This window comes from Poecilia formosa, unplaced genomic scaffold, assembly GCF_000485575.1.
Source record: "Poecilia formosa unplaced genomic scaffold, Poecilia_formosa-5.1.2 Scaffold4, whole genome shotgun sequence".
NCBI classification, from domain to species: domain Eukaryota; kingdom Metazoa; phylum Chordata; class Actinopteri; order Cyprinodontiformes; family Poeciliidae; genus Poecilia; species Poecilia formosa.
Window position 1 is genome coordinate 4739476 of NW_006799943.1, and position 24030 is coordinate 4763505.

The 24030-nt window shown below is 38.4% G+C and overlaps 1 long non-coding RNA gene across 1 annotated transcript; it reads left to right on the forward strand.

The window, feature by feature from the left end:
• The first annotated feature begins 2881 nt into the window (after positions 1–2881).
• Positions 2882–23637, forward strand: LOC107837207 (uncharacterized). The gene is made up of 3 exons (XR_001663212.1): positions 2882–2892; positions 17856–17862; positions 23552–23637. It is a non-coding gene; the product is annotated as an uncharacterized LOC107837207 (long non-coding RNA).
• The last annotated feature ends 393 nt before the right edge of the window (positions 23638–24030 follow it).

The window sequence follows — 24030 nt, forward strand, 5'->3', positions numbered from 1 at the left end:
AAGAAACCAGCCTACGCTTTGCTTCGTGCGGCACATCTTGACTCTCAACTATTGAGAAACAATTCCTTCCTGGTTTTAGACCAGTTGCTAACATTTGCCCATAACCCATGAAAAGGACCAGTTTGACCGGAATTTGCCTACACTGTAAACAACCGTCCTCCACTATGAAGAGATAAGTGCAGAGACAAACAAAATGTCTGTTAATCAATATTTGAAGGTGTGGCCAACACGAACTGGACATCTTTGTTCACTTTCTCCGCTGCCACTGCTAAAACCATGGCCAGGCTAGAACAAAAACAGCATAAAACAGAGTTGCAAAAAAACCTTCCACTAACTGCCTGTACCGTCCCATTTGCTTCTTGCACATAACCTGAAATATTCAGATGTACAGAAGATGACTGATCTAAATGATGATGACCAAGCAGCACGCAGAATTGGTAAACTCTATGACAAGAGTGTGAAAATAACCTCTTTGTCAACGTGAACAAAACAAAGGAATTGATTTTGGACAAAACACAGCACCCTACTTAAGTGAAGTGGAAAAGACTAACACCAAATTAATCCCTTCAGAAGAAAATCTCATTTGGTCACACAAAAGTTGGTCAATAAAGCTCAGCAGGAGCTGATCTCTTAAATGAGACTGAAACGAATGCAAACATTCTCATTACCGCATAGAGCCGCATCATCTCCAGCATCCTGACATGTTTGTCAGGGTGTAGTTCAAGTGCAGCACAACACTGCTGTAGACGGTAATCTGGACCAAAAAACCTCTTGGATTACCAACCATATTGAACATCCTATGTTACGCAGACTCACGAAATATCCAAGAGTTTCTGCAAGAGCTCACTTGGGCTCCCATGACAACCGCTACTTACATTGTATGGTTTTATACTTCCAGGTACCCAAAGCAAGAGTTTCATTTCTTTGTGCTATAACAAGCAGCTTTATCAGTTCCTCTTCCTTCTTGGCGCCACTCTGCACTTGTCTTTCTGGCAGAGTGTACACTTACCATCCAACACCTGAAGAAGGATTATAAAATCTGAAACTTTGTGTTTGTAAGTTGTTTTTCAGTGTTGCCTGTACATTAGTTTGTTCCAAAACTTGTGTACAGGATCTCTCTCGTCTTTAGCGTCACAAAGTGATTGTCTTCAGTTTAATATTTGTTTGTTCGTCCAAGACGTAGGCTTTTGTTTTGCAGTTTCAGTTTATTAGTTTAGTTTAGTTTTAGTTATCCTTCTGTTTTCCGCAAAAAGGCAAAATTATGCCTCTCTATTTTGAGGAAGACAACGAAGACCCAGGATGGACACGGGTTCTGCGCAGTCCCCCTCCCCGCCACCGATATTCCTCTGTTCCATGGCCAGTTTCTGTAGAGCAGGACCCACAATGGGGCCCTAATTCATATGCGGAGGTGGTCTGCGGAGGCCGCCGCCGTCCCGAACGTCCTGCAGGACCACAGCAACGATGGCCGCATGAAGCCCAACGCCCACGCTGGACGCCTGAGGCCCGCTACCCAAGATGTCTGCGAGCAGCCCAATGGCAGCCTTCATCACTGGTAGGGGCCTGGACTCCGCAAGTAAGTTGGGCTCGTTTTCAACCGGAGCCAGAGATCTGGCCACAGTCCCGTACGCGCAGGTGGAACAGATCGAGGCCTGCACTGTACCGCCAGCCTCCACTGCCCCCGCGGAGAGCCTGCACCGTGCCGCGACTCGGCGCTTCCCAACACAGAGGGAGGGGGCCGTGCGTGGCTGAAACGGCCCTCCTGATTAGTGGCAACGCCAGGGACTGGACGTCCACCGTATTAATAATTCCGAGGGACCATTATGAGGCTTGTCGGGAAAAAGACTTTGAACTTTTTTGTAAGTCTGGGCCTGGGGAGTGGGAGGCCTGTTTCGAGGTCTCAGCCAAATGGGCGCGTCGCAAGCCGGAAAGTCCCGGGTGGAGGTGAGACTGCGTTAAACCCGTCTTTTAGGTTGGAGTGGCCCACCAGCACCTTTTGGAGAAGGGTTTGACCTTTGTGCCCTCCACAAAGAACAGGTGGGCGGGACTTGAAAGCAGGTAGGTATGACCTTCAACAATATCACCGCGGGATCAAGCTGGCTCTGTTTTTTAAAGCTGATCCTAGCAGAAAGCCTCAGCCTTTCACTAACAGATCCATCTGGTCTCCTCCCATGCGAGAATTGCCTCCCGAAAACGAAATTCTGATCAGGTCCGACCTTGAGTTTTTTTCAGCAACATTTCAAAACAGGTGGATTGGAGCCCAATTTGACTGAAGCTGAGATTTCATCACTAGCAGAGCTAATTGATAATGACCAGATTGTCATTAAGCCTGCAGATAAAGGGAGCGCAATATTGGAGGAAGTGTTGTCAATCTTAAATTGTTGTTCACTAATCCAAAATTATGTTAACTGAGAGTTTTTAATTCAGGAAGAAAATAAACAATCTTTCAATATCTTATTAAATGAAGTTTACTTATTAGAAAATTGTTGTAGATGATATTTATTAACTGAAAGAATTACCTGTAGAGGTGGATGTGAAGAATTCACAGATTTCAGATTATTGTTTTACGACAGTTTCAGGAAAAGGATGTCAAGTTTGTATTTTAAAAAAATATTTTTTTCAAAGTGTTTTTGTACTTTCATCTTCAACTGTGTCTAGAATAGAACAGTAAATCAATATATTTAGATTTCTCAATCACTTGTACTTTTCACATGATGAAAATAATGTTAGATGTAATTCTGATTATTGTGACATTTACAGTTATCTGTTTTGTTTTGGTCACATGCAAGATGAGTTTTTTTTTCCCTTTTTTTCCCCACATCATTCAACAAAGTGATTTTCTAGCAGCTCTGAGTAAACTTATTTTCCTTTTCTTATGCATGTAACAACTGCAGAGTCAGTTGTTATGTATTTAATATGCGACTGTCTTCTTAGAAGACTTCTTTAGTTTCTGTCAAGATTTAAGTTACCTTTAGAAGTTTTGTCTGTTTTAAACATTTGTTCACAAACTAAGCATGTGTGACATGAAGCATTTAGAGTGATGGGATAGTCTCCATATCAGTTGTTTAATAGGGTTTATTTCTGGTGCTGTTCACTTACGTATTAGTGTTCATTGTAAAGTATGTTTCGTAGTGATTTTGTTTTTCTTACAGCATCCTTGCAATGACCCTGCCGCTTCTCGAGAATCAATCGCAAAAAGTATCCATGAAGCTTTCCAGGAAAGGCTGCTGATGGCCAGCCAACATAAAATCAACTTCCTGCAGGGAGAACTTGACAAACTCAGGAAGAAACTGGTGGCTGCTCAATCAAAAATTCAATCTTTGGAAGGCTGCTCAGCCTTCTACTCTGATGATAGATATATTTATAGCATATCATGTTGATTATTGGTTTTATTTCTGTTTTATATTTTAATCTTAATTAACATGATATAATGGTATATCATGAGGTATTTGTAGTGTATATACAAAGTATATTTTGGTTCTTGAATGTTTTTTTTTTTCGTCTTGTTTTTACAAATCCATTGTGATTAAAAGAAAAGAGATTCACTTTTGATCAAAGAAATACATAAAACTGTTAAATATCAAACTGAAGATTGATCTGCACAAAATAATGACAATTACACTCATTTAGATGTGAAATAATGATTGGATAAATATTCATTCCCGTCTAGTCAGTAGGATTACGTCCTTTATTCTCAAAATGTCCAATGTTTGTACTCCAACCTTTCTCCTTGTGCTCTTGCAGAACTCTCTGCTCATCAACGAAACATTCTCTGCTTGCTTTTTAAACAAAGATGTAAATGTTGTACTGGGTGCGTTTGTTTCCTTCTAGTGGGTGTGCCTGTGTGGCTACTACTGATTGCCATAATTTGAGAGCACACATTTTCAGGTTAGCTTGATATCAGGTCATGACTTATGTTGTAACACAGTTGATCAGAATACTGTTAACAAGCAGTATCAACTGTTGGTGGGTTTTTAGCTTCACATGGAGCAGAAAGCAGAAGCTGTTGTTGTGGTGCAGGTTGCTGCAATTGAAAGTAGCCACATTCACCCATACACAGGCCCGCCTGCTAGAAGGAAACAAACACACCTTTTTTCTATCCACTGAGAGGTTGCCAGGTGATGGTGCCTTTTTGCTCCAAAAGCAAGCAGAAAATGTTACGTAAGCGAGCAGGAGCGTGAGGAGCAAGGTTTGAGTCCAAACACTACAAGTTTTGAGATGAAAGACATGAAAGTCCTGCTTTCAGATTGAAAATGCAAGTAAAAATATTAAAAGTTTTGAGAACAAAAGACATATAATCCTTCTTTTAGACTGAAAATGTGTGCTGTTGAATTATGGGTGAAAAATTCCCCCATGTTGTTCCAGCTGTCTGAGGTCGGTTCTCTCCGGGTTCTCCAGGTTCCTCCCACAGTCAGGTTAATTGGGTTTTCTAAAATTCTCCTTTGGTGTGTGTGCATGGCTGTGATGCCCTGTGACAGACTTGTCCAGGGTGTACTGTGCCTGTTGCTAATTGGCTGCTGCAGGTAGGCACCAGCAGCCTTTCCAATCCCAATAAGATAAAGGTGTAAGAGAATGGATGGATTAAAGAAAGTCAATACATTTTATAGACAATGTATCAGTACTTATCTTTTTATTGTTCATGGTGTGGATTGTCCCAAGAATTTATTTATTTTTACTATGTTCAGTTGAAAGTGCTGTATGTGTTTTGAGAAAACTAATGCCACCACTCAGACAATGGAAGATGACGAAGATGTCCAAGATATGAGTTGGAGCAATGAAAGTTAAATTTAATGTTTTCTTTAAGTAAATTTTATGTTAACTTAAACTTTACAGCAAAGATGTAAAATTTTAATTTCATTAGTTTTTGAAAATGTTCATATTAAAGAAAAGAGTTCTGTGTTTGTGAATGGATTCATTTTACATTTTTGTAACATGATAAAACAAGACGACGCCTCCAGGGTGAAAGGTAGTTCTGTGTGAAATTAAGTTAAAGTTGAGGGAAGGACCAAGTGGGAAACCAGCCGACCGAAGTAAGTTTGGTATAAATGTTGGTGTCACACAACTCTGTTGTGGTTCTGACAGAGCTCAGTTGGAAGGGAAGACTATTTACTTTGTTGGTTTCTATTTTTACTGAACAACACGGACGATGGCTAAAGAATGATCCGGACAACCCAAAGAACCAACACTGGAACCGATTGTAGTAAGGAGCTGGAGGAGAGAGAGGGGGGAGAATTTTGTTGCAGCAACATCAGCAGCAGTTGGGAGAGTGAGAAGTGAGACAGAAAGGACACATCCAAGATAAGTTATACACACAAGGTCCAGCCACACAGCAGGAGCAACACACCACACAGGAACCGATTTCACTCACCAATATTCTGATTCCAGACATGAAATCCCTCAAAAAAAACAAACAAAAAAAACAATGCCAACTGTAGTTTGTGGATTTATTTTAACCCAAAAAGCACGCAACAAAAAGTCAAGGCATTGGATTAAGAACTGGAGACGGCGCAACCAAGGCTCTAATGGCTGCACCGCGATAAGGAGGTGGAGCTGTGTTATTTTTTTCCTCTTAACATACTCTGTTTTTAAATCCACTTCTGTCATTTAAATGTCTGGTTAATTATAAGTTTTTGCTGTGTTGTGTTTTAATTTACAGCACTTTGTATCAGCTGTGGTTGTTTTAAAGTGCTTTATAAATAAAGTTGGTATGGTATGTTGATGTTTTAGAATATGTGCATGTACTGGGTCTTGTTTCAGAAAGCTGAGTAAGATAAAGATCAGAGCAGGTTGTGAGGCCGTTATCCTTTTTTGTTCCTCTGTTTAGATTAACAGAACATAACATTTTCTGTAGTTTTCTCCGTTGTGTTTGTACTGCAGACTGAAATTAAACGCACCATTTCAATCTTCGTGCTTGTGAACCAGACATACTCTGTGTGAAAAGTTTCTAATTTTTCTGTTGTTTTTTTTTAAAAAAATTGATCAAATGTACCACGCTGCTCTTAACAAGAATACAACTTCACTGATGGTTTTATGAGATATAATTACTTCTAAAGCACATTCCATTCACTATAGCATTATAATTCACATATCACCACTGTTAGACGAAACAATGTTTCAACACCTTGCTCCTTGAAAAACAAACTACTGTACAAACGTCTGTATTTGGGAGAAAACAAGATAACTGTTAAACTACAGCACTAGAAAATAAAAGCAGAAAGGTCAAACCAGAAGTCAAGGACTTAGCTAATCAAACATCAAAATTACTGGCAAACTAAAACACATAAATATGCTTATGTTTGCCCATAAGCGCTTTTTCTTATGGGAAAAGTTTGGTTTGATGATGAAAATGCCTAAAGAGTAACTGAGAAACTACTCATCGGGACAAACTGAGGACATCAACATGTGAGAAGTTATCCATGAACAAGACAATAAAAGCAATACAAATAGCAACAGAGAAGTCAATAAAACACAAATTAACCGAGCATTCAAGACCATCACAATTCTGCTTTAAACGTTCTCTTATCTTTTAGAGATGATAAAACTTGGCATTACCTCAAAATGTTGGAGGAGGGGGTTGCTTGTTCCTGAGCATAGGAGGCAAAAGATGAGTGCTACAGCGAAGTGGTAGGAACATAATTCAATCTCATTGTCTTAGGCTTTAATCAAACGTTTAAAATTAAACTCTACAATTGAAATGTGACGTGCTTGGTTTAGCTTGTACTTTCCATATTTAGTTTGAAACTCTTGGGAAGAATCACATACCGCAGGGTGCAGGAAATGAATCAGCGCTAAAAACGTTCAGGAAAGAGCCTGTGGGGCCTGACGTTTCCCCGTTGTTTTACCCGCAAGCCGTTACCTTATTAGGAACTGGTGTTTCCTGCCTCGCAGATTTTCCCACTGCGTTTTGAAATATGAACGTTAACAAAAAAAGACGACATAGGCCAAACACAACTAACATGTTGTATTACCCAGACATGTCTGATTAGTAATAGGGCCAGTATGTTTTTATCCCCAGTTTAATTAGATTTTGTAATGAGCTTCAATTATGAAACCTTAAAAGCATCATAGAGTGAAACGAGGCGAACACGCTTCGTCCTGCGGGCCAAAGAATTCTCGAGTATCTACAATAAATCACAATCACAGCCCTCAAAGATATTTAATAGTTTATGCACTGTACGAGTACGAGCAGAACCATTTGGAGAGAAATCAGATGAAAAGAAAACTTGGCCTTGCTTTAACATTTAATCCAAACCAAAGGAAACCAGCAGGGGCTGAAAGTTCTTCATTTCAGAAACTTCTGTAGGAGTACTTCTTCCATCTGTCTGCATTATGGGGATAGAAATTATTCACGCTTTAGATGTGAAGTCTTTCTGAGCTAACATGAGTTATTTCTTCAACTTCAACAAACCGCTCTATGAGGAACGGAGCTGCTTTGTTCCCATTTTTAATCTTCAGCTGTGTTACAAGCGTGGATCTAAAACGGCATCGAGTTTTACAACGAGAAGTAAAATAATAGGCCAGTTTTGATTAGACAAGAAACTAATCAGCACCACTTCTTTTTGTCCAGGCATTATAATTTACCCGAGAGTTCTGGGTTTCATCAGCACTACAAAGTTTCATAGGCCTGATAAACATATTGCTCCTTTGAGATCAGAATTTATTTCTTTTTTTTTTTCTGTTTTGTTAAAATGGGAACAATGAAGACCAATGGATCTGACTAATTTCAATACATTACAAGTGTTAATATTTTTAAGCCTTAAAATACAGTGTTTTTACTTTATATAACACCAAGGAGATGTTTGTTCTTGGAAAAATTGCAAGTGGGAGATTGGAAGTACAGTTTTAAATGAAAGTGTGGAAATCTGGCAGTACTAAAGTTAAACGTTTTTTTAGGCTTTTTTGAACCTCTCTTTGGTCTTTACTAGCTAGGTCGGGTCTTTCAAAGGATGCGGCTCCTGGATTTGGACAAACCCACAACGTGTTGTATGTAGGTCCAACAATTTAATTTTGGTTTTATGTGAACTAAACATTGAATTATCAACATTGACCTCCTAGCGCATTTTTGCGTAAAACACGTGTCGCAGTTTGGCTACGCTAATTTGGATTGTTTTCAAAGTAAAAACTCTTCACCTTGTGAACATTAGGCAGAATAAAGCTTATATCAAGCGTGGTTTTCTTAGGGCATTTGGTAAAAAACAAAATGAGTCCAAAAGCTGGTCTTAAACGTGGCCTTTAGTTTCCCCTTTGTTTGGTGCTTTCTTCACGGTTCCGGTACCGGCTGCGTTGTGATGTCATGTTCTACGTAATTACAAAATGGAGGCTGACATTTATTTTTTTAAATTGATTTTGGGACGTTTTAAATCGAACCTGAATCGTAACAAATGTGAATCCTAATTCTTAAGTGAATAATGTTTTTTAAACATATGTAATATGAATTACTTGGTTTTGCTACTTACAAAAACCCAAAAACAAATAGTAGAATACATCCAAGTTTTTAAGCTTAAGTTTAAAATTAGATGTTAATACTAATTTTATTAATACATGACTGTTAATAATGGCTTTTATGAGGCACAAGATTGGGAATTTATTTTTTCAGACACACAGTTACTTGCGTTGTTCCCGAAGTGATCAATCTTCAACGTGGGATAGGGAGGATTTACGCTCAGTATGAAGATACAGCGAGTAAAATCAGTAAGTTATAAAATAATTTGTTAACGTTAACCTGTTCTTAAAGGTATGCAATTGAATTTTAACGTACATGGTTGGGATGATGTAATTTTATATTTCAATTTATTAACTTGATTTTAAAAAAGTCATTTGAGGAGCCATTTTTTTCTGTGAACTGGCATTATACATTATTTAAAAAAAACTTAACACAACGCTGCTGAGATACAAAACATTTGAATTAGGACTGCACAGAACTTTAATCTTTTACACCAACCTTTTAATATTTCATGATGCTAAAATAATCTTTCCTTGCTTTGTGAACCATCACATTTATAAATTCTTACCTTCCTGTTGTCTTTGACACGATGCAGCTAAATTGCCACGTATTTCATCACAAGAGCCCATGAACAATAACGAAACAACAAAAACTGTTTAAGTTTTAAAGTGCCTCACAGCAAGAAATAGTGGCATCAATTTCTCCTCTTTGTTTTGAAACCTTTCTGGATGGGGAGACGTTTGAAAATCCTGGAGTGTGATGCAAGAGAAAATTCCTTTAAGCATTCACTTTTAAATTTGTTTGAGAGTGGATTCTTGTTGTTGATCTGTTGTATTTTTAACAGTTTATATCCATCACTTGGATTCATTTTTTATGTCCTTTATGAATAAATTTAACTTGAATATGATTTGTGTGAGGCAGTGATGAAACCATCCAATCTGAAAAAAACCAAAAACAAACACTCAGCTAATTAGGCGTCTCTGCAGCTGAGCGGCGATCTTTAGCTTTATGAGTTTCACTTGTGCTCTTTTGCAGCTCTGTAACATTTAAGTAGACACACACACACACACACACACACACACACCAGGGGAGGAGGAATAACTTATTCTTCTACATTTAGGCCGTTTACGTAGAGAGCGCGGCAACTCTGCAGCCGTGTCACTTCAGCTTTTCATCAGCTGCCTTCATTATTTCACTGAGGCCAGTTAATGAGGCGCTGCGGGGTTGAGACCAGGCTTACCGCGCTCAGATTTCATCAACTGACCAAGAGAGCCGGCTGCCAAGTTCAACATTTCACGCGGTCTTCTCAGCATGGTGGTGCTCTTCTGTGTGACCGCAAACACGCTGCTGGGTTAAGTAGCTGATTTAAACAGTGAAGCTTTGGGAACTCGAGTCTTGTAAAAGTCCAAATCTGATTTCTAGACAAGGTTCAAAGTCCATAATTATTCTCTGGTTTATCAGAATAAAGCATTGTAAAATTTTTAATTTTATTTGAAATGTTAGCTTGTTCTTTTCGTATCTTTATTTCTGTTTTCCGCTGATTAAAAACACAAGGCTGTAATATTACATCAGGCCAAACAAACATTTTAATACAGAAACGTGAGTTTGTTAAAAATAAATAAAAGAAAAAGACAATCAGTTTAATCTTTAAAATAATTATTTATTTATTAAAATAAACATCTTTAAATTACTAAGTTACTGTTATGCAACTGTAGTTCCACGAAATAAGAAACACCATTAAAATTATGTGATTAACTTTGTTCACTTGGTAAGTCATTAAAAATGCAAAACTGATGACGGGTCATTTTAAGCGTATTTGCCCCTCTGGTGACAGTGTGCTAATTAGATAATTGAGTTATTTCAGATGAACTCTTTCACAGCTTCCCCTGCGCTAATGGTCTAATTATACTGACCTGAGAAGCTTTTCCTTTGCAAAATACAGAAAAATTTCATGTTTGAAGCTAATTAAGAAATACCACCTGCATAAATCTGAATAATGTGTGTAAAACGTATATGAACTGTTCTTACGGCTCTAATGAAACCTTGTGACATTGAAGCAAGTTTAATCTTTTGTGAACCTCGGATATTACTATTATTATTACTACTACTATTATTATTAGTGCTTGAATCTAAACTTCATGTATGTAAAAGCGGGTTTATTCGCACATTTCAGCAACAGTCAATTCAATGTGCTTTACATGACAAAAACAAATAACGAGCATTACATTTTCTTAAGTCATTATCAAAATTATTAGAAATTATCATTGTGAACAATTGGACTAAAGACTAAAATTAATCTGTTATTAAGGCAGGAAGGTCTAAAATAAATTGTGATTTTCCTTTTATTTAAAGCAACTCAGTGTTTCAGCAGCTTTGTAGTTTTCTGAAAATTTGTTCCAGATTAGTGGAGATGAAAAACTGACTGCTGCTGCTCCATGTTTGTTTCTAATTCCAGGGATGCAAAAAAGACCAAAACTAGAAGACCTACAATAGATCTGTAATGTATTTTGTACTGCTAAGCCATTCAGTGATTCATAAACTGACAAGAGTACTTTAAAGTTTATTCTTTGCTAAGTTAGAACATGTGAACTAACTCTAAAATAAGCACACTGACGAAGTCCTAAAGGATCAAGATAAGAATCTCATGTTTCACTTTATCAAATGTTGCAGTGAGGTGAAAGAACCGCTGGATTGGCTCAAGATTGTCATTCATAACTCCAAAAAGGGGCATCATCAGTTCTGTAACCTTACACCAGAGAGTACAACCACAAAAGTTTGAGGGTTTTTTTCCCCCTGGAAACCAATTCTTCCTAGACGTCTTACCCTGACTGGGTCAAAAACATGAAAAATTCATGGGACCCGACTTCGTGTTCGTTACAAGTGGATGCCATTGGATATTTATGATACTCTTCTGCTTCAAAAGTCCCTACGCAGTCATTTCTTATGATTTAATAGATTTTTGAAATCTAAGCATCTGATTGAAGGCACATCTGAGACATATTATGTTAGTTTCTCTTTAAATTAAATCAAGGAGAAAAAGTCTTGAGATATTCTGATACTCTTACTGGAACACGCACCACTTACCCCCTTAGGCCTGGGCTGCTGAGATAACCTTGTCACGGGGTTGACGTTGTTTCACTTGCTGTACTGAAGATTGAAAGAGATCAACCATCTCTGATTTATTCTGCCATTAACCTTCTCTGTCCTTTTTGTTACTTGTACACTAATGGATGGATCACACACTTCAGTGTTCTATTTTGCCATTTTTCAGCCAAACACCCAGACAGTAATGTTGAGTCTAGCCCTCACTGGGCTTTCTATTCCCATTCTGCTGTTTCACTGAGTTTCAAGAAATAAAAGCCCAGTGTTGGAGTCTGGGAAATTCACGAAATATACCTGAAAGATGGTGTAATATGCAAATTTATGCAGCGCCGTGCAGGGGGACTACAAGCGGAAACCACACAGGTTTTATTAGGTCAGGTTTCTTTCACCTCCTGAAACGTGCCTGAATCCCAGCCTCATCATAAGAATCTTAATGAGTTAAGATCTACTCATGTGGTCCTGTTAGCTATAAGAACACACAGGAAATATATATCAATCCATATCAAGTCACAAGTTATAGTCTGGAAATCATGGTACGCCACACATACCAAGGAATCCACTCCAAGCTCTGCTTTCTGGTGGTTGGAATGATGTCCAGTGATTCCTTATTGTGCTAGTTAACCCATTAAATACCTAAATCTGTAAGCATTATTTGTGCTACCTTTAAATTATAAGATTCTTCAGTTTTGTGATGAATTTACTACCATTATTTCTTGCCACTAACAACTGTAGGCGATTGGTGAATTAACTACAACATTTTAGCCCACACTGCCAGACTGAACTCCTCAACAAAGTCAAAGGGGTTTTTTACACTTGTTAGACTCTAATTAGTTCAGAACACAGGAAGGTCTCAACCTAGAACTTGTCGACAGAGAGAGAACATCAGAAGCAGAGGAACGGAAAAGAGACCTCTTATTCCTAGAGACAACTCCCATTGGTGACCCAAACGACACTTTGGAGGGCTCTCTGCAGGCTGCTCCCCTCGTTCCAACGAGCGGCTCATGCTCACTTCGATGAAAGGCGGTGGCGTTTCTTACATCTTCCTTGCTTTGAACTTCAAGTCCTTTTACTCTCAGATAAACAGTCACTGAGTGCCACATTGAAGATTAAAGAGTGTTGGGACTGTTGTCTTCAGAAAGGAAAATGGCTTTATGTAGGGAAGGAATCTCATTTCAAATATACTGTAACATAAAGCTCCACAATAACCGAAGACTCATCTCATTATATTCTGTAGCCATACAGGAGGTTAAAAGGTCCTGCCTGCTGATGCTGAGGAAAAGCATAGCCTGGTCCACCGCGCTTGACTTTTCCTGCCACCGCGTAACAGAAATCTTCACACGGTTTGATGTGACTCACACACACAAACACACCATCTCCCAAGAATCAAGTCTATGCATCTGTATGTTTGAGTGCAGATTATCTTGGGTGCTGCAGATAAAGGGCCTGTGACTGAAGGGGGAACGCAATCATGAACAGATCTTAAGAGAGATGTAGAATACAAATTGCTAAATTTGCACATGTTGAGACGCCACACAGCTTCACACCACAGATATTTATTCATAGAAAATGCTGAAGATTTTCCAGAAAGGATACATTTGTAGTTTATTCGTGGTATGTACAGCAGAGATGGTGAGTTGAGTTTCAAACTCTGATTATGTTTGTTAGGAACTTCTGACCAGATTATGATAATCTGGTCAAGGTCAAGGAACTATGCATTTCTGAAAATACAACAACTTCTCTGCGTATCATCTGACGCCTTTAAATTGGTCTCCGTCTCTTTAAGAAGCTCCTACCCTTTCCGACACTCTGCCTTCAGCACGTCACGACAGCCATGCTTCTCCATGATGTCGTTTACAATCGTTCTTACAAGCGTTGTAGTTCACATGATGAGCTCCACCAGGTGTTTGCTAATTACTGCTGCCGCTAGAATCCCCAGACGGTTGCCATGGGAGATTCAAGGATTCCTCAGGCATGAATGAATGAGCCTGAGCATGTTTTCGATGAAAGAACGACGTTATAGCATGAAATGAATCTAAGAAAACCAAAGGACTTTGTGCAAAAACATTTTTATTAAACTTGATAGAATCATTACCACATAAGCCAAACCCAGCAGACTCACCCTCATAAATAAACAAAGCTGCACATATTTTTTTCTACTTCCTAAAGCAGACAGTAAACACCTAAACGTCTTTAAATTATTAAGTTCTCGACAGTAGATGTGAGTTGTAAGCCAGAAAACCTACATGTCTTATTTGTGCCTGCTTTCAACCTCGTCTTGTTTTCCTCGCCTTTGATTAAATTTAAGCCGATAAACTCACACCCTATGAAATCATTCCCACCGAGATCTGCTGAGAAGTCCTCTCAAAGTCCTCCTCGCTGGATTTAAATCTGATAAATCCGCTCCGTCTCCAAGGATCACCGGGGGTTTGACTTGACGTGGAACTGTTGCAAGAGCTGGAAAGTTGCTGAAATCCCCCTCATCAAACTTCATCATTTCCTTGACGTCTGGTTTGAACTCAGTCACTTTATATTCTACAGCTGTTTGTTTACTTGCTGATGATAACTATGCACATAAAGCTGGATGTTTTTTGTGGGGGGGTTTTCTGGATGCCAGCATCACAGCGAGGGAGAAGACTTCTGATGAGAGGAAGTTTGTGGAAGCTTTTGATGCTGAGGGGTCCGCTGGACCAGAGGAAGTCTTCATGTCCCTGAAAGCCTGACTGTGGGAAACCTCTGTAATCTCATCTTCCCAGTGCCAAAGTATCAGCTCCAAGCTAGCTTTGTGGTGCCAGGCCTCACTTTGTTTTAGACACACACCTTTCAGATAACTACACTTCTGGAAATTGAAGTAAAGCTAAACGCTATCCCAGATTTTTTCCTTTTTCATTGGATAACTGTTTGTTTTGTTTTTTTTATTTTGCAATGAGTTTCCTCTAGATATTTTTGACATATTACAACTTCAAGCATTTCCTCCTCTCAGCTGTGATGTCTGTGTAATTTCCACATTTGTATTTTTTTTTCTGTGAGGTGTTTAAAGCTTACTGCTGTTTGTTCACTAATGTCCTGAGATCTTCACAGACCAGCTGAATTTAAATCGATATTTATATTTTGATTACAAGTAATTGATTATATTTTAATTTAGGAGTGTCGTGACAAAATTAGCTGAAAACAGGCATACCACACACTTTGTTTTTAGATCATTTGTAAAAGAGAAATCATGTAATTTTTGTACATTTCAAAGCTGTGCACTGCTGTATGTTGGTCAGTCACATTAAGTCTAAATAATATTCACTAAAGTTTGTTGCAAGAGACAAAACAGGAAAATGTTTTAGAGGTGCAAATATTTTTACAATGCACTACATGTGCTGTAAATCAAATCAAATTCCTTCAAGCTCATCATAATGGTTAGAGCACGTAGCAGTGCTCCCGGCTCACATGAAGCCATTAAGTGGCCAGGAGGAAAACAGTAAATAGACAATTTATGCTGAGGAGGAAGAGCGAGATCACAATCAACAGTAATCTCAACCCATCGCTGCAGGCTTGGCATTTCCCACCGACTCTGAGAGAAATAGGACCATCTGTAGTTGTTGTGTTTCCTCAGCAATCCGGACTGCTTCTGATTCAGCTGTGCACACGAAAACAAATATTAGAACAGCGCTCATCACTGGGCCTGCAGGAAACAAACTAAAATAGCTCAACTAATGTGGATATTCCTTTGGGTTACTTGGCACTTCGAAATTGTTTGAGTAGAATTAAAGGATGTAATGTACAATTTAAAATGTGAATGTGTGTGGAAGCAGGAGTAAAAAGATGAGAGATTTCTTATATGGTCTTCAATCAGATTACAAGTGGAGGGGAATTCATCAACTCCTGCGTAAGCCAAGAAGAAATGTAACAATGTGAAGATTGTGCATCATGATTACTGAGGAGAAATTAATCACGGTTGCCTTAAAAGTGTAGTAAATTCCCACCTATTTCTGTTCCAGTATTTGCTCACTTTTTTCATATGTTGTTTTTTTCACACTTGGTAGTCCAGTACGCTGGTTCACTGGCCCAAATTGCTACATTTGTTGCATTTTCAGCTGCTGTGGTTCACTTCTTGAAAATCCACCTTGCCTGATGGCTCTCCACCCTGAACCGCTGAAGGAAATGACACAAAAACCTCTGAAGACACTGAGTGCAACTTCCTTCTTCACAAAAATGGAGAGCTGATATTTTAGCGGTTGTAGGATTTCTCTTTTGTCCTTGGTAAAAGACCACAACCCATTTCTCTGTCTAGCGCTTGACTCACACTTTTATTTTGGTTGTATTTATCCAGAATGCCCTAAGAAAAATAGATTAGGGCATTCTAAGCTATTTTTGCTTCCTGCTTTTGGACCGGTCTCTGGTCTGCTTGGTGTCCACCACATATGCATTCAAACCGCACCAGGGTTCACCTTCACTGGACTGAGACCGAGGTTTGTAGGCGGACTAGAGTTAATTTTTTTGATTCTGTGACATCCGCTCCACTTTACATGGAGGGATCTGTCAGTGTTGTGGTCAAGACCACCTAACCCGAGACCGAGACAAGACCAAGACTTTTAGGGTCCGAGACCAAGTCAAGACCAAGACAGAGGAAAGTCGAGACTGAGTCAAGACCAAGACCGATCTCGAGTACTACAACACTGGGATCTGTACCTGACACTAATTGTTCTTTGTCCCGATTCACACTGGAAGTAGTGGCATCTAGGATCCGCTGGGCCCAGGGTCTCCTGGCTATAAAAGCAGCCGTGCTCCTACTTGTCAGGTGGTGGGGATGGTGGAGCTGAGTTGAAGCTTGCTTGGGGCTGAGCTGACATCTCCGCCCAGCTCTGCTTTTCAGATTGGCTCTTGCCTGACTTAACATGCCCACCCAGACTTTGCTTTCTTTTCTTTCCTTTAGCAGGACCCCCTGCTCAGACCACCTGCTTTTTGGGCAATGCTATCGGCCACAGGGGCCCCCTGCTTATTTGGTTTATTTTGCTTGTTTTATTTCATGTTTGATGCTCAATAAAGAGCCTAATCATTGTTGAAGTCCGTGTTTCCCTGTTTTTTGTTACAGCTCAATGAGCCAGGTTGTAACAGGCCCACATCAGAGTTTGATTAAAGCGGTCCAAACAGGGCTGGTGTGAATGCACCCTCAGTCTTAAGTCACTTTGAGGACATCTCAAACATGCAGGAAGTTGGGGCTTTTTGACAAGGAAAACAGGAAATACAGCATTTTTAAAACTTGGTTATACCCATGTCTGATCAGATTCTGTTTTGGTTGTTGTCAGCTGACATCAAGATTTAAAAAGTACCACCAAGAGTGAAATCAAATCATTCGTGAGCTTGTAAAAAAATTTGTAAAAAACATGTTAAATTCTTGTAGATTGCGTAAACTTCATTCAACAATGATATCATCCACTTTTCATACAGGTCTCTAAGGAGCGTTCGCAGCTCTTTGTGCATCTCGTCATCCTTCACCGTTGTGGCCCAGAACCTCATTCGGTACATCTCAATGCTTACCTCAAATTTTCCAATAATCAAAGTTTTTACTTTGTCGTACTCCATCGTCTCTTCAGTGTCCATAGCTACGTAACCAGCTCAGCGGTGCCACACACTCAAAACACCATTTGGTATAACCCAGTGATGCAATCAGTGACATCATACACTGATGCCAGCCCAGGAAATACTGGGCTGGCCCCCCCATACAGCTGACAGGCATCAGCATCTCAAGGGACAAACAATGGTGAGTAAAACAAAAAAAAACTATTTACTAGAAATGCACATTGAGATAAAATAAACATTCATATTTATCTAATGGTTTAGAAATCGTAGCTTTAAATAAAACATTCACATGGACGCAGACTGTAACGTAATGTTACCACAAACAAACCCGGCGTAGTGAGTGAAGCAAAGTTACAACAGCAATGTTTCATTTAAAGCATGATGACCAACTATATAGAAAGATGAAGTGAACCAGAAATATGTTTAAGGGACAAGAGGGAAATAAATACAAAAATTAACCACTTTGTCACAGAGAACAAGGACGACAGGACAAATGGAAGAATGAATGACAAAGGGAAGGAGACAATATTTAGACAATGTGATAGGAAAAAGACTTTGAAATACTTTTATTCCTTTTTCCATTTCTTTCCTACAATTATGTTCCAAATTGTTACAAACTAAGAACCCAGTGTGACCATCTAAAAATGGAGATTTGACACCTCAAAGACTTTGCAGAAAGACACAGCAGATCTTCCTTACCCGAGTAAAACTGAGAAATTCCAGACAAAGACACAGATGTCCAGAGGAAATGAGTCACTTAACCAGAAGATCATAAGAAATTGCAGAATGTTGTGAAGATTACATGTTTATAATATAATGACGTTGTTTGGAAATTTTTCAAAGCCAATTTTCCTTCAAACGTTTTCTTCCCCCGTCATGCGGCTCCATTTCCTGTGAACAAGTAATTACCCGAAAATTAACACCGACACTTTCTTAGCTCAGCTACGACAGAGACAGAGCGGAACGGCGGCTGAATTTCCATAACACCTGTAGCTCAATCAGAAGGAATATTAAGTCCTCTAATTAGAGGATGATGGGGTCTCATCAGCACCAGGCTTTCTCATCACTTCAAAACTTAAGTTTTAGTATTCTTGTTAGACTTATTAAAACTAACGGTTGAAATATTTCACATGTTTTCAGTGTTTTTTCATTAATATCTTATAAAGTTGTTAAGTGCTTTATGTCCTACAGTTACACAAATATTTCTGGTGAAATTTCCAGCTCATCAGGTGCAACATAGTACCTCAAATGTAACATGATGTTAATTTCATTTATTTAATTCTGTTTTGTTTTTTTTTCAACAATGGACACAGATTGGGCTTTTTACATGAGACACAATGCCTGTATTTTTGGGGTGTCACATGCATCACCTCAAACTACACACCACATTTTTTACATGAGGTAGGTCAGGGATTGCTCTGTTTCAATTAACAGTAAAAGTTTTTAAGACCTTTTAAAAACACTTCTGATTTCAATTCAGGACCTACGTGAACTTATCGTGGTCACTGACTTCCTCCACTTTCTGCTCAGTTACAGTCTTGCTTCACAGCACAATCCGCGGATTCTCCCAGCAAATCAGCAAACAGAAGAAGTAGTTGTGAATGATGACATTGATTTTCTGTGCTGTTTTAGAAATGTAGCCTGTCTTTAGTTTTGGCAACGGAAATGAACGAACTCTGCATTCAACTTGTGCGACAGAAACACGTCCAATGTCTTAAAATTGGGCGCTTGTGCACTTTGAAGTCAGACACTTGATATCTGGTGTCAAAATTGCTCTAGATTGACATGTGGAGAGGAGACTCTTGACTTTTGCCTACTTTTTTGCTCTCCCAGGCTCTTTGTACAATGACAGATGAAATATTGAGACACTCTTGTTTTTATTTACTGTGAGTAAGGTAATGTGTTTGTCTGGCACCTCTTTGCTGTGCTTGAATTCACCAGACAATTCAAAGGTGATGTGAGTTTGGTGGGTTTCACAACCTGGCTGTGCGCTGATGTGCTATTGTGCTTTCAGTGCTATTTTCATCTCTTTTTGCATTAGCAGATAAAGGCAGTTCTATTGTAAATATGGACAGAGAACAATATTTATAGGAAGGAAATAATTATTTAATACTGTGGAATGGATGAGCTTTAGTTTTGTCTTTTATAACTCAACGAACGGACGGCAGCTCTAATGGTTTTCCTCCAGAACCCGACACACAGCGCTCACGCATACAAGAGTCTTCTATAACCACTGAAACAAAGTAACAGTAACATAAAGTGATGGAGTTATATATATGACAAATAGCACCTATTGTAAAAATCTAAGCCTATAGTAGCTAAACGTATTGGTGATCTATATAAAAAGAAATGTATTAATGCCAAACAGACGACTGAACTGAGGTTCCTCTGAACCCAGACCCAGAAGGTTCTACTGCTGCCTAAAATACACAAGGAACCAAAGCAATGGAGAAAGCCCATTGTCTCTGATAGCAGTGAAATTTATCATAAAGCAAAATGTATTGATTATTTCCATTACATAGTAGTTATATTAAAGATACATATGATTTTGTAGATCAAATTAAATCAGTTGCCTTACCTGACGAGTCAATTTTATTTACTGTGGATATTAATAGCTTATACACAAACATAGATATAAATGAAGGTATTAATTTTAGGGGGGGAAAAAACCCTATTTATTAAATATCCTAATAATAAAAGGCCAGACAAGGAACTACTTCACCTGCTGGGCATTAACTTAAGAAGAAATGATTTTGAATTCAATGGTCAGTTCTTTCTACAAATCAAACGCACAGCAATGGGTAAGAAGTTTGCTCCAGCGTATGCTAACATTTTCACAGCAGAATGGGAAACAGGAGTACTTATTTGCAGACAGGATGTTAGCCAAAGCGTTGTCCAGGTCACGTTTCTCCTGCATTAGGCTGAACTAAAGCCTCCCAACATTGTTTCATTCGTTGAACTTGTGTTTCCTCTGCCACTAGCTAGAAAGGCCTGTCCACTGTTGGTGTGTGACATCTACAGCTTTGCTCCGATTCCTGTGGTGCTGCATGGAGTCACCAGTGCATAGATAATACAGGATTACAACACGGCGACAGATTCGTTCTTTGGCATCCATTTGAACCCCAGAAGCTTTTTGTGTGCCTACACGCATTAATCGGATTAAGTGAAACGATCATGCAGCTTTGCTTAAGCCTTTCAAGAGTTGTTGGATAGAACCGATGAGATTCTGATGCTGTAGTTCTGCGGTGTTTGTGGCGTTAGCTACGGCGTTGCATTGTTTCCGTTTTTAACTACTATTTAACATTCAGTTTTGACTGGTGCGACATTTCTTTGAATGCATTATTCTTAATCTCTATAGTTAGTTTGGAGTTTAATGATATTGTAGTAGCCTAAAACTCAAATGTTTTATTAATTAACTATAACAAAATACAAGTAGTTGGATTTTTTTTTTTAAGTATGTTTTCTGCTTTGGATGTATGTACATGTATATTCATAATATTATGAATTATTTACTTTAAACTGTTTCATTAAATTAATTGTGAATTGCAAAATTGTCTCCATTGTCACTTTAAGGTACTCAAAGAATAAAGTTAATGCCAGACACATTATCATTTATTTAAAACATGCAGAAACAATTAGTCCCAACAAGAAAGGAAACAATTTATTCCCCTCCAGATTGATAAGCCAATCTGGAGGGAAACTAATATTTAATGAGTAAACAGATGGTAATACTTTGTAATTAAATGAAGGAAAACTCAAAGGTTTTAGAAAGCTGATGGAAATTTCACTATGTTGTATTAGAAAATAGATGACAACTGGAAAAGATTTTTAAGGTTTTTGCTCACAAGAGTTTTTGGGTCAATTTTCTCATTGTTTCAATTAGTGGCGTATGTAAACTTATGGTTTTACATTTAAAGTTTTTCCGAAAACTTTGCTAACATCTTGGTTTCATTTCTTTCTCTCCTCGAAAAATGCGTCATGCTACACTGCTGCTATTAACTCATTAAACCTGCCACAAAGAATGGTGTTATTAAATGCTAGCTGTTTTAATTAACGAGTTTTCTATGATTATATAAGAAGAAGAGAGAGGTGTACGGTGGGAAATGCTGAAGGACTTTCATAATTTCTGAACCTTCAGACCACAACCTCCTCATTACCATCAAACAAGAAATATTATAATAGCAAAACAGAAGCAGCTAACCTCCTGAGGTACCCATTTATCTATAACTACATGTTAAAGAAAACATTTTGAGAAGGTAAAGATTCATTTTTATTGAAGAAATTAATCTCTTTAATAAAATAAAGATTAATTTAACCCACACCTTTGTTTGGATTAAAGAGTTGACATGTAATGTATTCTCGTATAGGAATCTTTATCAAAACGAGGAGATTTGTGTTCGTGTTGCATCGTTTTTCTTTCTTCCTTGATGAGGCGCTTGCCTGATTTACGCTCAACTTATTTGTTTTTTTTTTTCCCCCTTTCTTTCCCTCAGAAGAAATATCTGTTTCCACTTTCCCACCACTGCATTTCCTTACGTCAGGGACATTTCTGTCACTCTGATGCCAGCTTTAAATTTAGATGTTTGGATTTCAGGAAAATGATACATCGTACTGCAACCAGCTGAGGTAAGATGCTACTAAACTTAAAATCAAAGTCAAGCTATTTGAGGAAGCGACATGAGAAACAAAATCATACATGTTGAAACTTTAAACACCTTTCCTCACATTTCAACCACGGGGATTATATGCGACATGAAGTATTGTAATTAATTGTGAAGCAAAAGAAAACTATTCAGTTTTTCCCGCTCAAAATAAAATAAAAAATTTGAAGACCTGACTTCAGATTTCAGAAGTGCCTGTGTTTTACCAGCAATGTTCATGTCAGGCAGAACCACTAATTAAAAAAAAAAAATTAACAGACATGCATTAACGTTTTGGGGTTTTTTAACGTGTCTTGTTACGTGACAAGACAACGAGACGTCTGAATCCTAAGGTGAGTCTTAGCAGATCCATTATCAGAAGTGGAGCATTGTGAGTTTTGCTACAATGCTCTACATAAATAAAGTGTGTGTATGTAAATATATATAAAATTGAGTTTATTCTAAATATAATGTACATGGAGATGTAAAAAAAAAAAAGGTGAGAGAAACATGGGGAAATGGAGTTGAAATGGGTTGAGGAGAGTACTCTAAAAGTCTGCTTTTATAAAGGGAGAGAAAAAAATAACAGAAATCACAGCGATAAACATTCATATATAATAATAGTTATTTCACTGAAAAGTACATGGTAAAAGTGTAATCTACTTTAGATGTTTTTTGCTTATTTTAGTTTTGAATATTTTTAATATTGAAAATCAGTTCAACAAAAGCCCAAAAAATCCACATGAAGTTTACACCTGTTTAATTATTACAGCCCTGCAGGTGAAATGTGTAACATTTTGTTAGCTTTCATGCCTAACTTTTCTTCAACGTACAAACAAAAGCAGACATGTTCTCATTATATTCTTTTTGGCCCATTTCTCAAAACATGTACATGTGTTCACGCTTGGGCTGGTTTTTCATCTTCCATCCTTTTAATATTCCAAAAACTGATTGCTGATATTTTCTATTTATTGACTGAATATAAAAGAATTTGTTACAACACAGAAAAGCAAATAAAACCTTAATTCAAAAAATGAGAAACAGAGGCATGGTTTGGAACATGTTTTATTCAACGGTCTCGGTTGAAGAATCATGAGCATAAATGGAAAGAGAAACCGAAGGAGTCCACTGTGGAAAGTCAAATCAAAAGTGCCTGGAAAAAGAAAAAAAAAGGAAGCAAATTTAAAATAAAAAGGAATAAATAGTCAGAAAACTAGAAGAAAATAAATGCATCAGCTTCTGCAAGGACACCATCAAAGTTAGATGAGGAAGACCTGGCAGTCCGGCAGTGATATGCGACTGCGTACTGTATAGGTTAAACCTGGGCTGCCCAGGGAACTGTGGACGAACAGATGGTGAGTCCTTCAACAGCTCTCAGAAGGGTAAGTGGAGTGATACAGGCGCCTCAGGGCAAATAGAAATAGAGGTCACCAACTTCTGGTAGTTAAGGAAAACCTTACAAATGGATTTGCAGTTTGTTTCCTTAATCTAGTCGGACATTACCTGCTTAATAACAGGCTGCAGGTCATTTGTATTCAGAGTTGTAGAACTACTTTCTTAGTTCTACAATATTTCTTATTTTTTGCTGCTAGGCCAACAGAGGGACTGAGATGGAGGGCGGACAGGTAAGTTCTTCAGTTCACAAAGGATCGGAGCAAGGGAGACAGCCAACAAGGAGGTCCAGGAAGGTTTGGTTACTACAGGGAGTAAGTGGAGCTCAGGTTAGTGATTGGCCATCTGAAGCCAGGCTTCAGGTGTGTATTGAGTAAAAAGGGGGCGTGTCCGATGAAGCCCCGCATAGACTTATGTCATCTTGCTGAAAACCACGTGACTGGCAACAAACGATGCCTCGCATTGCATGGGTCACATGACTGCTTCATTTTGCGTCGGTTTTCAAAATAAAAGCATGATGAGCCATGCTGCTTCATGGCATGGGTTATTGTATTTTATCGCGCATCAGAGGAGTATTTGTCTTCTGCAGTGGCAGAAATAAAAGAAACCTTTTATAGTTCATGTATATCAATGATTTTGATGATGGCACTCATCAAAATGTAATGTTTACTGGTTTTATCAATTGTTGATATGGTATATTTTCTGACTTTATATTTGTGTGGGGGGGGTTTCTGCTGCTGGATGCCTAGCATAGAGGAACAGTGGTTAGCACAAGTTTAGTGCTAAAAAACAGAATCACCTGCTAGATTTTACATAAAGGCATCCAGATCCAGAATGAGACTTTTTTAAGGCAGCAGTAGATCTCTATTGGAAGAGACAGCAGTGGAG